At 50.5% G+C, this 14,145-nt stretch overlaps 1 long non-coding RNA gene across 1 annotated transcript; it reads right to left on the reverse strand.

Moving 5' to 3' along the window:
* Positions 1-1,959: 1,959 nt before the first annotated feature.
* On the reverse strand, positions 1,960-13,799 carry LOC115510822. Its single transcript, XR_003967848.1, has 2 exons — positions 13,605-13,799; positions 1,960-4,875 (listed from the first exon to the last, which is right to left on the reverse strand). It is a non-coding gene; the product is annotated as an uncharacterized LOC115510822 (long non-coding RNA).
* Positions 13,800-14,145: the final 346 nt, after the last annotated feature.

A 14,145-nucleotide genomic window follows, 5' to 3' on the forward strand; every position in this document is an offset into this window, starting at 1 on the left:
ATGCTTGTCGAACCAATGAGGGTATTTGTAAAGGGGGAGCGATAAAATAATGTTAGTCTCTGGGGCTGCAAGGACTAAACGAGATCATGCAGTCAAACAGGCTTTGTAGTTCATAAAATGCCATGATATACTGTGAATTATTATTAAGCGCCAATTGTATGGCCAAACAATAAGAGAGGCTAAGGTAGGGTTGGAAGGTCACTGAACACCATGGGTCATGGGGGAAGGCTTGTCAGGGGTGGGGGGTGGGGGACGGAGCTCCAAAGCATGGAAGTTCTCTTGTCACTGCCAGCAAATCTGCACCCAGGAGGTGCCCACCAGACAGCAGGGGCATATTTCGCCCTTGCTATGAGGGGTGATGTGGTCTTATTTGGGAACAGAGGCCAGAAACCCTTCCCTCGTGGCTAGGGCTTTCCGTACTGCTGACAGTTGTTGTCTACCAAATTGGATCTAATCATATTTCTGGTAGGACCCCTTCCACCCCCACCTTACACATATTAGCATCCTCAGAAGAAAGGCTCTCCATCCATTCGGAATCTTATTATTGCCTCTATAATTATTATAGTTATGACTATGACAATCATTATAAAGAAAATCATCCAAATGCAGTACAGCAGAGGAAGGAGGGGACCCTATGGCTCTGAGTACAGTCACAAGACCACAAACATAGAGAAGCAGCAAAGGCTGCCCTCCCAGGCTCCCTCCGGGCTCCCCGGGAAGTGGGGTGTGAACAGCAGGGGGGAGGGTAATTATACTATGGTCAGAGAAAGCCCTTTCTTCCTCCTCCCTGCCCAAGCTTTGTGCATCCTTATTTCCTCTCCGTCTCCTCTATGACTGCTTCCACTCAGGCCCTCACCGCCTCTTGCCTGGATTACCACAACACCCCCATCCCCTGCCTCCCAGACCCCAGGATCACCCAGTCTCTCTAGAACAACCCCAAAAGGGTCTTCCCAGAGAGGGCCACCATGTCACTCCCCTGTTCAAAATCAGCAGGAGCTTCTCGCTGCATGGAGAGTTTATGTGGACATCTTCATCACAACTGGAAAACCTCCAGAGACTGGCCACCACCTTACCCTACACAGCCCACAGACAGAAAGACAGACTCACTGTGGCTGCGCGCGTGCCCCTAGGTCGCGTCTCATGCCCCCGCTTCTGTCTGCGCTCAGGTTAGTCTCTCAGCCTGTCTGGAATTACCTACCATCTTTCCATCTGACTCAAAGGCCAGCAAGGCCCTGGCTCTAACTCCCTCCTCCAAATATTCCCCAATGTCGGAACTCTTTGTTCTTCCTCCTTTCCAAAGTATTTCATTTGCATTCATGCTCTCCTGCCTCGGGTTTGGGCTACTAAGTTCACACTGTTAGCTCCCTCAACTCTACAATCCTTGAAGATCAGGGTCTGTACCTGAGTCCCTCCCACGTGAGTATTTAGCACCAGGAAACAGTCAGAGCTGCATAAAATGCCTAGTGAATTGAAGGCGTATTCATCCCTTCCCTCTGATTTGTCCTCGCCTCTGCCCTGTGAGATGAACGTATCAGTAAGATGACCTTGGTACCGCCTATGGGTACAGGGAAGGCAAACACCTTAGCCTGCACCAGACCCCCAGGTGGCAGATCCACACAGAAGGCCAAGTTCAGTATAAAAGAAGCAAGGGTGGGCCCATCTAGGGTGGCCCACTCTGTGGTGGGGAAATGCCTGCGGTGACTCTGACTCAGAATAACGTTACAGGGTGATGAAGAAACCCAGACCCTGTGTCCGAGTCCTGGTTTCATGATTTCTACCTGTACGACCCTGGGGAAGGTTCTTGACCTCTCTGAATCGGTTTCCTCGCTTAATAACCTCACGGAATTGCAGAGGATGAATTCGCACCAAGTATCTCTCGTCGAATCGAGCACATCCTGATGCATAGATAGAGCTTTGCTGTTAGGAAATTTGCACTAAGAGCATTGGAAAACAACAGACTCGGATTTCTCTTTTGTGCCTGGGAATAGTAGTGGGGAGTCCAAAGTACCATCCCAGGAATGGGGAGGAGAGGGAGAGGCTGAAAAAACATCCCCTGATCATCTGAGCACATTCCCAAGATACCAGGCCACCCATCAGCACTTGTCCCAAGCAACAGGTCACTGTCACTTCCTCCCCCACGCCCTGGGAAAGTGCACAGGTTGAGTTCATTCCATGAGCCACCGTCTCCTGTTCTCAGGCCCAGTCATGACCCTCACTAGCTATTTGATACGCCAAACATCAGGTATCAGCCATGTTGCACGTGGGTCCAGGGGTGTCTGGAGGTGCCCAGGAGACAAGAACAGTTTGCTAAGAAAGCGTTAGAGTCAGTGCCTGGAGGAGATGCCTCCCCACTCCTCTGCAACCATGAAAGTATTAACTGAAGGTGAATACAGTCATCCAAACAGAAGGCAGAAGACAGTGAGAATAAAAGAGAAGCTTCTGGGGCAACTGGGAGTCCACAGAGACCTGTTTTGAGGCAGAGCTGCAGAGACTTAGGAGTTCAGGGTGGAAAGTTGGCCTGGCATATGTTTGATTTGCTGCCCCCTCACTCCCAGCTGTATGGCTTTGGGAACGCCATCTAAGCCTTCTGCAGTTCCTTTCCATGTACTTGTAACGTGAAAGTAATGCCAGCGAGCTCCTGTGTGAGAATCGTGGCGACGATTAAATGAGATGATGCTCAGAAAGTGCTTCCCGTGCTGCATCGCACGTGGCAGGGGCTCACTTGGTTAGGAGGGTCGGTGAGGATGGCAATTTGATCCTGACACAGACTCCGTGAATGTGTTTATTCCCGTTTCACAGTTGAATAAACTTGGGCTCCAGAAGTTAAGTGTCTTGCTCAAGGTCACCTGGTCGGTACTGGGCAGATCCTTCGATTCAAGTTTCACTTCTTTTGTGACGAGGATCCCAGCGAGTGATCCAGACGTCCTGAGGAGGAGAAGCTGGGACCAGAACAGACATTCTTCTTGGGAAATCAGAGGGTAAGGGAGAGCCAAACCAAGAACCGGCTGAGCCTAACAGCTAGGTAAACATTAAAATGCTCCAAACCATTACGCAGAACTAGGTAGGGGCATGTCTGCCAAGATCTCGCTCCTCTGTTTGCCTGAAAGTGCCAACTTATGCAAGATTTAACTACTCTCCCCTGCTGGATTTGTACTCCTGTGGTCATTTAATTGATAGGAAGTCTTATTACATGGGAGCAGATGTGAGGTTTCTTCTAGAAGGAGCCCAAAGTCTGTGGGCTTCAGCAGCAAAGGCAGGGAGTCCCCAATCTTGCCCCAGGACTATTTCAGGAGGGCTTGAGTTTCAGAAAAGGACCACCTCTCTGGGACCTCCATCTACAGGCCTTTGTTCTACCCCCAGTGAAGTCTGCTCATCAAGGCAGTATTTATTGACCCACTTACCCAAGGGCCAAAGGTCAGAAACTGCAGCTATGAGTTAGGACTAAGAGGAGGGGGTGACCCCTAAGGTAACAAATGCCCTTAAGCCCTGAACTGTGGCACTCGCCACAGTCATTGGTGATTGCAATGTCACTGGGAGCTTGCCTCTGGCTTGTCTTTGCTCTGACCCCAGCACCTATATGATGGCATGCCAGGTGCTTCATAGATAGATACCTGTCAAATGAACAAATAGATGTCACCATCACTAGAATTGAGCTTGGTCACACCCTCTGGCAGCCACCATCTCCTTTGGTCCCCGTGGCAGCTTGAGAGTTCCCCCTCGGCACACGGCGTTCCCTGTAGATACACACAAGGCTCATCTGGGGACATCTAGCTCATAAGCAGCAGCACAGTGGCTTCTGAGCACAAATCCTGGGAGCCTTCCACGATGCCAGGGGGTGAAGGGGTGCGGGAGGATGGGGAGGAGAGCTGCCCGGTGCATTCTGGGGCCAGCGCCAGCCCTTTACTGCCTTCTCCCCCTGCAACGGCTTCGGGGGAACCAGAAGTTTGGGCCCGTGTGGCATCCTGACCTCGGTTGCTCTGTCGCTCTCACTAGCTTCTCTGAGCGGAAGGACCAGGTGAGACACTGTCAAAGAGCTGTGGCTTTTTAGTGGGAAGACCCACAGTCTAAGATACTTCTGTTCCTTGGTCTCTACGTCTGTCTCCTCGGGTATGGTGAGATGGGCAAAAAGCCAATGGGAAAGTGAAAGGACCTCGGAGCAGGGGGGTACCTGGCCCATGACAGGTGGCGGAAAAATCGTGAAGGAGAAATGAGAAAACACATGCCAAGGCCTTATCACCAGCCCTGGGTTCAGCGAAACTTGCTTCTTACTCCTGACCAGCTTTAGTGCCGGGGATGACATCTGTCCAGCGTCCTCACCCCGGGAGTTCTCCCTCTCTGGCCACCACGCGTCCCCATCCCCTGCTCACCGACAACCACCCACTGCTTCCCCACCAGCCCCCTGGCTGCTCTGGGCCCCCCGTCGCCCAGTCCTGTGGCCTTGAGTCATGTCCGGCCTGACCCCACCGCCGTCCTCACTGACCTGTGGGAGCCTCTGCCTCGCAGAGACATGCCAAGTCTGTCTGGCAAAACCCTGGATCATGCCAAAGGCCGCATTACGGCTTTTATGTCTCTCCTCAGCTGGGCAAAGTTTTAACCATCTCATGGCCATTTTGAGCACATTCCCCACCTGAGCTACCTAAAAACTCTTCCACCTTCTGGAGTGCCCTGGCCTTCCTTTTCGGCAGGTGACTTTGCCTCCCTTGTTCTGGCAAGTCAGGTGCCCTGGGATGAGCGCCTCTCTATGTGCCATCAGAGAGCCGTCATGGGCCACACGGCACAGCTTCAGGGCAATGGAAAGAGGGGACAAGAAAAAGGAAGGGTGAGGCGAGGAGGGGTGCAGGGGACTCTGGTCTGGTTCAGCCGCAAAGATTGATCCTGAAAAAGAAAAAAAGAGATCAAAGGAGGCACAGGGCAGGTGAGAGTGAGAGGGCATATTCTGACTGTCAGAAATCAGGCATCCTCAGAGGTTGGGACCTCCAGAGTCCCGTGCTGTCCAGGACAGTTGGGTTGCGGGCCGAGAGCCTGGCCGGAAGCATGAATGTCTGCTGTCCCGGGGGCTGCTGACCACTGGCCTGGCTCATCTTCTGTGCACTCTGAGGTAGAGTGAGAAGCAGGCTCGCGGAACTGCTCATGGAGGGGGTGACCCGGAGGTCAGCAGAGGGAGTGGGGACCAGGAGAAGGTGTGGAGCACCCTGTCTGGGAAGTGGCTTCTCGTTGGGGGTCCCCAGTCGACTGCCTTTGAGATGAGGAAACAGGACCCTCTGCCCACAGGGCCTCAGTTTGAAATTTAGAAGCTGGCCCGGATCAGCAGACTTCCAACTTGGAAGTGTCACTTAGAGAGCTTGTCAAAACGCGGGCGGCGAGTGCCCCTTACACACACATACACATAGGCACACACACGGATTCAGCAGGTCAAGACTGGGGCCTGAGTCTGCATTTCTAACAGGTGCCCCCGGGGGGCTGATGCTGCTGAGCTGGGGGCCACCCTTTGGGAACCACTGGCGTGCATCACGTCCACTAGCTCTTCCAGTTCTGAGATTTTAGGATTTGGTTTCCAAGAAGGACATAAATGGTGGTAAAAAAAAAAAAAAAAAAAAAAATTAAAAAATAATGGAGCCGCTCAGAAGAAGGAGGAGAAGTTGCCAAACCCTCGGCCTAGCCTTGACCAGGGGCCAGTGTCACGTTCTCGCCCGGGCCTCACAGGGATGGGGCAGTGGCCCAAGGGAGCTGCGATCTCCTTCCGTCTGCTCTCAGGGTGTCTTTTCATTTGGTTTTCATTGGATTCTACATCTGACACCGTATTTCATGACACCAGCTGCTTGAGTTGGTAATGAAATACTTTATGTGAAAGCATTTTGAAAATAGGAAGTGGAAGGCGGGGGGTGGGGGTATTTTTAACGTATGTTCATATTTTCTGCTTTATCTCCTTCAAAACAGCACATGATGATTGCGATAAAAGAGTATAGTCGATGGGAGAGAGTTGAATGGGGCGGAATTGAACGGATCTGAATTAAATAAGAGTTGCATTATCCCTCCTCGTAGTAACCAAACTCTGAGTGAATGCCGGAGGGAAGCCTGGGTGGCTCCAGAGATGAGAGATTTGCTCTCCCCGAGGACGGCGAAGTAGACAGGTGACAGGAGTGCACAGTGCAGATGCAATGGCCGCGGAGAGAGAATATTTGTCTTCAGGGGACCTGGAGCCACGCGGACACATGATCTTCCACACTGGGGTTGGGGTGGGGGGGAGGGGGCTGAACTCCAGCTGGCCAAATGGAGCCTGTGGTCAGAACATTCAGAGTGACAGCCCAGGTTCCCTGACCCCAGGCCAAGGTCTCCCCCATCATCTCTACGTGCCCCCATGTTCTCGGGGTTTCTTCCCTAAGAGTAGAGCAGAGCACCTTAGGTGTGGACGCCACCTGTCTTCATTTCAGTTTTCTGTCTCTACAGGTTCGGCTGCTCCTTCCAGCCATCCACCCCAGCGCCCCTCCACGCACAGAAGCATAGCGATCACGGGGACTGAAAGGCTGACTGAACACGGTTTGCCCATGAGCAATACCGTCTTGGACCCTGGGACAACCAAGGAACCTGCCCGAGGCCCTGTGATGGCCAAGGCCTTGCTCTGGGCCCCTGAGCTATGCCTCTTCCCATGAGAGGAGGGGTCCGAGGGGCCATGCTGGCAGGCTGACCGTGCTCCGATGCACACGCCCAAGCCTGCAGGGTGGCCCGGGTGCCTATTGTGGGAGGACAGTAATGGAGCCAGGAGGCCCTCACACCTGTGCGCCAAGTCCCTCCGGGTTCAGTCAGAGCTGGGGCTGGAAGGTGGGGCTGGCCTCGGACTCGCCTCTAAGACAGTGTCAAGTGCCAGCTTCACAAAGAAATTATAACCTATGTGTGTTGGGAAAGAGCCTGAAAAGAGCAAAGCAACCCAGAGTCCTGGCAAAGTCTCAGGGCCAACCTCCGGCCAGAGGCGCCCAGCCAGGTGGGTCCGTGGCCTGCAGAGCCCCGTGGCCGCTGAGGAGGCCCCTGCTCGGCTGGTGGAATTGTCCAGCAGCACTCAAGAGCCCTTCTCAGAGGGGCCAGCCGCGCTCTCCGCCACAGTTGTTTCAAGCCAAGATCCCAGGTACTACTGAGAACACTCTTAAGTGGACTGCTGGCCAGGAAGGCGCCAGGCAGCCCAGGCCTCAGCAGCCCCACGACCTTCTCCTGACCTCTGCATAAGGACAAGTCAGACTGAAGCCCCAGGTTGAGCCCACTGGGCAGTACGGTGTGAAAACACACCCGAGGCACCAAGGACCTATTTTCTGTGGGCGCCACTAGAACTTAAAGAAGCTGGGGCACTGAACTACTATTGATCAGATATAAGTATTAGATTTGAGCTAAAAAAAAAAAAAAATCAGCCGAGGGGAGTCTGGGTGGCTCAGCTGGTCGAGCATCTGACTTCAGCCCAGGGTCATGATCTCACAGTTCATAAGTTCGAGCCGTGCGTCAGGCTCTGTGCTGACAGCTCGGAGCCTGGAGCCCGCTTTGGATTCTGTGTCTCTTTCTCTCTGCTCCTCCCCCACTCGTGCTCTGTGTCTGTCTCTCAAAACTGAATGAACATTAAAAAAAAAATTTTTTTTTTTAAATCAGCCAAACAAGTGTCAATTGGGAGAGATCCCAACTAACCAAATCATTGAGACCTCAGAGTGGCAGCCTGCCATAAACTTACGTGAGCCGATGGCTAAAACACAAACAAAAACAGAAAACTACTGCAATCTTAGATTGCATTAACAGGAGCATAGTATCCAAAATAAAAGAAGCAGGAATGGGTCAGGCCATATTTGGTGTATTGTGTTCTGTTCTAGGTAGCACATTTTTAAGACCATAATTACAAATCAGAATATTCTCGAATCGGTAGAATGGTAAGGCAAAGGAGCTTGGAAAGTAGCCTTGGAAGAAGTTTTAAGGAAATGCCTGTTTGGCCAGAAGGAGGCAGGAATCCAGATGTAAGAGCTACCTTCCAATACTTGAGGGGTCGTATGTGAGAATTCTCAGTCCAACCCGGGAGTCCACGGGCATGCTGAGAAACGCTCCATACCTGTAGAGATGGACTGAACCTGTCTGCGAAACTGTGTGTTCCTCCATATCAAGGCCTTTAAAAATCCTCACTCTGTGGACTTGGTCCAAGACTTCTATGATTGGGAATTTATCTCAAAGAAGGCGTCGGAAGGCGGCAAGGATTTTCCTCCAGTGATTTTTACTGCTGTGTTATTTACAATCTCGAAAAGTTAGAGACAACCTAAGCGTTCAATAGTAAGGACATGGGTACACACGTCGTGGTACCTCCATGCTACAGAAAATCTGGCAACCATTAAAAATATGTCTTCGAGGGGCGCCTGGGTGGCGCAGTTGGTTAGGCGTCCGACTTCAGCCAGGTCACGATCTCGCGCTCTGTGAGTTCGAGCCCTGCATCAGGCTCTGGGCTGATGGCTCAGAGCCTGGAGCCTGTTTCCGATTCTGTGTCTCCCTCTCTCTCTGCCCCTCCCCTGTTCATGCTCTGTCTCTCTCTGTCCCAAAAATAAATAAATGTTGAAAAAAAAAATTCTTTAAAAAAAAAAATGTCTTCGAAGACTATTTAGTGATCTGAGAAATGTTCACAATGTCGGTGAAAGGATGGATCCGGGGGCGATACCTATAGTCAAGAGGATTGTAACTTTGTAAAATACTTGCATGCCCCCACGTGCACAAATAGGAAGAAATGCAGCCAAAATGCTGAGTGTTTGTCACTGCATGTTATATTTATCAGTGATTCATTTTGTGTTCACTTTTGCATGTTTTTCAGATTTTCTGCAATGCTTAAGCATCATCTTTATGATCAGAAAACAAATACTAAAAATATTCGAAGAGCAGTCGTATGCGGAATAGGGGACAGGCTCCGGGACGAACCTGCTCGGTGACAGCTTCCCAGTGAGGCGGGGGGGTCCTCGGCCGCTGAGTGAGCTGAGTGTCTGGCCTGCCTCGGGTGGGAGGTTGAACAAGCGGGCGGCTCCATGCGAGAGTCGATAGCGCGAAGGGGAAGTAACATTTCCCGAAGACCTGGCCTAGGTCAGTCCGTGTGCTCCAAATCTGAGACTTGGAGTTGAGATAACTTCTGTAATGACTGAAGATTGGTAAGAGTTGGAGCCGGGATCTGACTCCAGGATTCTCTGCCTCTTCACCCCATGTTTGAAAGAGGCTTCTCCCTCTGCAGGAGTCAGGTCCGATTTGGGCACCTGTTCAACTGTCCTACCTGCGTCACTTCTTGGGATCGAGAAACAAGTAGGAAACCTCGCAATCTGTTATGGAGACTTGACTCCTGACAGATTTCTGAAGACTTAGGGTGGAGACCTCTCCAGGATGGGAAGTGCTCAGGGAATGGCGAGAACACAGCTGTGTTTCTCAGATTCCAGTGTTCCCCTCATCACCAAACATCTCAGGGGGGCCACTTATCACATGGATCGAAAATCCTACTGATAGACTCCTTTTCTAAGTCTGTGGAACAGAGTCCCTTTCTCTCCCGGAAGCATGATGTTACCCTCAGGGGCGAATCAGCCATCTAAGTATAAAATATCCTATGCTCTCCCCTCACCTCTGCTGCCTTGCTCATCTGCAGCCATTTTGCTAGGGTGTCAAAGAATGTCTAACCCAGCTCCCTTTCACAGAGGGCAATTCTGAGTCTGCCAGGAGGCTGACAGGCCCGCAGCAAACTGCAGGACCATCAAGAGGTCCAGACACCAAACCCAGAACGGTCATATGCCCGCCTCCCACCAATAAGACTCTGGACTTAGAGAAAGTTACTTAAGTGAATGAGTTGTTATTTTCCTGAAGGGTCTTCAGTGGGTCCCAGAAAAAAAAAAGCCACAAATGTAATCGTTCTTTAGAACTTTCTGAGCACTGATGCATTCCTGATTTATCAGGCATTACCTTCCCTGCACCGGCTACACACATGCACACACACACACACACACACACACACATCTTCCCCATAAGGGCTCTGCATGTCAACTAATTTAAGCAATTCCTGACTCTAGCCAACAGCGCATGGAAAACAGGGGTTCTTTTCAGGAGAGTCTTGCCCGAATGTGATAGATGAATGCTCTCAGGGCCCAGGCCCTACTGGGAGCACCCCTAAGAGAGGTAGAAGTACAATCTCCCTTTGCAGACACCGGCCACCAAGAGATTCAGCTCTGAGGGTCAATGTCATTGCATAGACTAACAAGAAATAAGATAGTTTTTCTATCTCAGAACTGGGGGTGGGGGCTGGGCAGGGAAGGTGGACAGAACAGCACATTTCTTGTTTTCTGATTTCTGGGAATTTAAAAGTAGTCTTTAGTTTTCTTTCTTTCTTTTTTTAATTTTTAAAAATTTATTTATTTATTTTGAGAGAGACAGAGACAGCACAAGTGGGGGAGGGGCAGAGAGAGAGGAGGAGAGAGAATGAAACCCAAGGAGGCTCCGCACCATCAGCACAGAACCCGATGCGACAATCAGACCCACGAAACCATGAGATCATGTCCTGAGCCGAAACCAAGAGTCAGACGCTTAACCAACGGAGCCACCCAGGTGCCCCATAGTTTTCTCAAAGTAAGTTGCGTTTCCAAATCCTCCTACTGCTGAAACATTTTCTAAGAAAAGGCAGTCTTTGACCATCAATACATATTTAGAAGAGTCAGAAATGCTAAGTTGGACCATTTCCTCTGGCAGGAGAATACGTTACCAACCTCCAGCATGTCATCTCCAGAAGATGGAAACATTCCCCCTAGAACAGCCACACAGCCCACTTTGGGGCTCCAACTGGATGGCCTTGGGCAGTTCACCTGACACCTCTGGAGGTCTCACCAAGATACCTCCCAGTTTTAAATTGTGCAATTCAGGGGCGCCTGGGTGGCTCAGTCGGTTAAGCGTCCAACTTCGGCTCAGGTCATGATCTCTCGGTCCGTGAGTTCGAGCCCCGCGTCGGGCTCTGTGCCGACAGCTCAGAGCCTGGAGCCTGTTTCGGATTCTGTTTCTCCCTCTCTCTGACCCTGCCCTGTTCATGCTCTGTCTCTCCCTGTCTCAGAAATAAATTTAAAAAAAAAAAATTAAAAAAAATTAAAAAAAAAAATAAATTGTGCAATTCAACTCGACTATGAATTGATCTAGACCAGGGGTTGGCAAACTACAGTTTTCCTGGTCAAATTCAGCTTCCTGCCTGTCTTTGCAAATAAAGTTTTATTAGAACACAACCATGCCCATTTGTATGTTTAATCCATGACTACCTTCGAACAACAATGGCAAAGTTGAGTAACTGCAACAGAGTTGTCCACAAAACCAAAAAATATTTGTTGCCTGCTTTTTTACAGAAAGAGTTTTCCAACTCCTGGTCTTGAGCATTAGAAACTGAGATAGGTTGAGCGAGACAATGAGCAACCAGGTATTCTGTAGGGAGCTCACGGCAAACCATCCATAGGCCAGGAATCTATTTATATTTTCAGTCTTTGCCACCTACTGGGATCACCCAGCAGGCGGCAAACTTATGGAACGTGTTAAATAGAACTTTCTTGTCGTTGTCCTCATGCTGCTGCCTCTAAGTTTCGGTGAGTGGCCCTTGGCAGGCAGGCACACCTGGCCCTTCCCTTTCCGTCCCTCTGCCATCTCATAGACTTCCACCACATCTCTCTGTTCACCCTTCCTCTTTCCAGACTTGACTCTTGGGTTTATTTTTTAAAGTCTGTCCTTAAACAGAAGCCTCTCCCTCCCCTTGAGTGTTTTAATTGCTCTTCTCTGGCCCATGTCCAGGTTCATTATGTTTCATGGGAAGCCTATGGCCAGAACTACCCACTTTCAGGAGCAAACTGTGGTTTCAAACAAAGAGGGAAGTTTTGGCTCTAAGGCTTGGGGTTAGAAGGCCAAGCTTTGTGGACCACATGGGCTGGAACCCTGCCTCTTGAATTTTCTCGTTATGAGGCCTTAGTCAGTAACAGCCAGGCCACCTCCAAAACCTCTAAGGTGGTTGTGTGAGCTGGTGACACATGGGGCTCGGTGCAGAGGCTCACAAAAGCACACTCAGGATCTGCAGTTGGCTATTGATGCTCTTTGTGGGGGCTTCTGTCTTTAGAGAAGTCACTTGTATATTTGGGTGTGTGGATAGATAAACAGGTAGGTAGGCAGGTAGATAGATAGATAGATAGACACATAGATACAGTTGACATTGCAACTGACTTCTCTGAAGATAAGTCTCTCTCTCTCTCTCTATATATATATACATATATATGGATACATATATATGTGTATAGAAGCATACATATACATATATATATAAATACACAAAATCTTAAATATATACACACGTATGTAATATGTATGTGGTTGTGTTAGGTGTGTATATACCCACACACAGTGTGTGTGTGTGTGTGTGTGTGTATACACACACACATATATATAGTGTATAAATATATACTATATACTGCCTTATATATACACATGTATTTATTTATAAATATTTGCAATAGACTTAAGACTAACAAAAGATATCTTGTTTCCCAGCTGAGCACTAGGCTCCTTGTAGGGACTCAGCCTCACCCATCTTTCTGCACACGCAGGAGCCAGTGTGGCATGTGACATACAGACTGCCTGGGTGAAGAAACCCGGAAGGCCACTGTGCGGCTCAGAAAAATGAATTCCAGGAGAACCTAAATCTCTAGATGAGAGCTCCAACTGCTCGAGAAACACTTGTGAATTCACGTTCTAGGCTGAACGGCTTTCAGAGCCCTTGTTTGAAAAGTTATTTAGCAAACATTTGTTGAACATTTCAAAGGAGCCAGCTCCCTTCAAACAGGGCATGTCCTTCGCACCCCTAAGTATTGGTTTACAACTCATTAGCCATTTGACAGGGCAGCTGGGAGGGCAGGGGTCGAAGAGCAATGTAACCGTGGAGTGTCCCACGCCACTGTCACCTGGAGGTCCCGCATCCCTGCGACATTAAGGAAAGCCCGTGAGAACACGTTTCCATTCACAAGCACCTACGGCAGGCTCCAATGTTTAGCAGATACAGAATATCCAATTCCTTCCGGGCTCCTACCTGGGTGCCCAGCATCCCGTGAGTGTCGCTGAACCGCTTTCCCCCCCGAGAAGTACCTGGGATGGCCTTGCGGGCAGCTCGACCGTCCCTCCGCTGCTAGGGCCACGACGACAGGTATTGGCCAGCAGAGGCTCTTGTCCCACGTGCCACAGTCCAGCACGTCAAGTACAGACAGCCCAAAGGCCATCATCTGGGAGCTGAGGGGAGCCCAGGGTGCCCCCCGCCCCCCCCCCTCCACCTGGATTTGCCCCGGGTAACTCCTGAGTGTTTCAAAAAGCAAAAAAGTTTCCAGAGGCCTCCGCTTGCGGCTCCCATTACCCCGAGCAGACCCCTATCTCTAATAGAGATCACGCATTAATGACAGAGACAAGTCCTCAGGAAGATTAAAGGCCTTGTATAATTAAAAAGATAAGAGCAGGCCTGGGAGAAGGAAATTGGGATTCAATTAACACGAGCGCCCTCCCCCCGCCGCTCCCCCGCTATCAAATGTTCCTCTCACAAGTGGCCTCTCGACTCACCGACTCACCGAGAGCCAGAGGCTGAAGGGCTCTTATTTATGGCCTGCTCGAGTTGGGCCCGGGGCCTTCCTCAGCCGGGGAGTCTGTTTACTTAGAGCTCAAGAAGGGAGGGGAAGAGCAACACAAATCCTGCAGGAGGAGGCAACAAGGTGCTTTTGACTCCTTTTCTTTTCTCGTCTCAGCTCCTCTGATCTTCTTGACAGGGGAAGAAAAATACTCAATAGAAGGTCTATTTCCTTCCTCCTTCAGCCTGAGGCTGACACAACAGGCTAAGGGTCACTGCTGAGAAAGCTCTGTTGGGGTTATTTGTGTTGGGAAACCAAAGCCACTTCCCCCTTTCCGTCTTTCTCAGGTTTCCATGGAGGCAGAGGGAAGATAAGGTTGGAGGAGCAGCTGCTCCAAGGGCCTGTGGGACGGGACATGTGGGGTGCGCCCGCCTCAGGGAGCCTCACTCCCGATGATCTTCTGAAGGACCCGGAAGGGGGCGCAGAGTTCACTCGGGTCCGGGGTCCGAGCTGGAGCTGGTAGGGTGGGGACAGCCTGTGGGCG

Source organism: Lynx canadensis, chromosome A3 (assembly GCF_007474595.2).
Source record: "Lynx canadensis isolate LIC74 chromosome A3, mLynCan4.pri.v2, whole genome shotgun sequence".
Taxonomy (NCBI): domain Eukaryota; kingdom Metazoa; phylum Chordata; class Mammalia; order Carnivora; family Felidae; genus Lynx; species Lynx canadensis.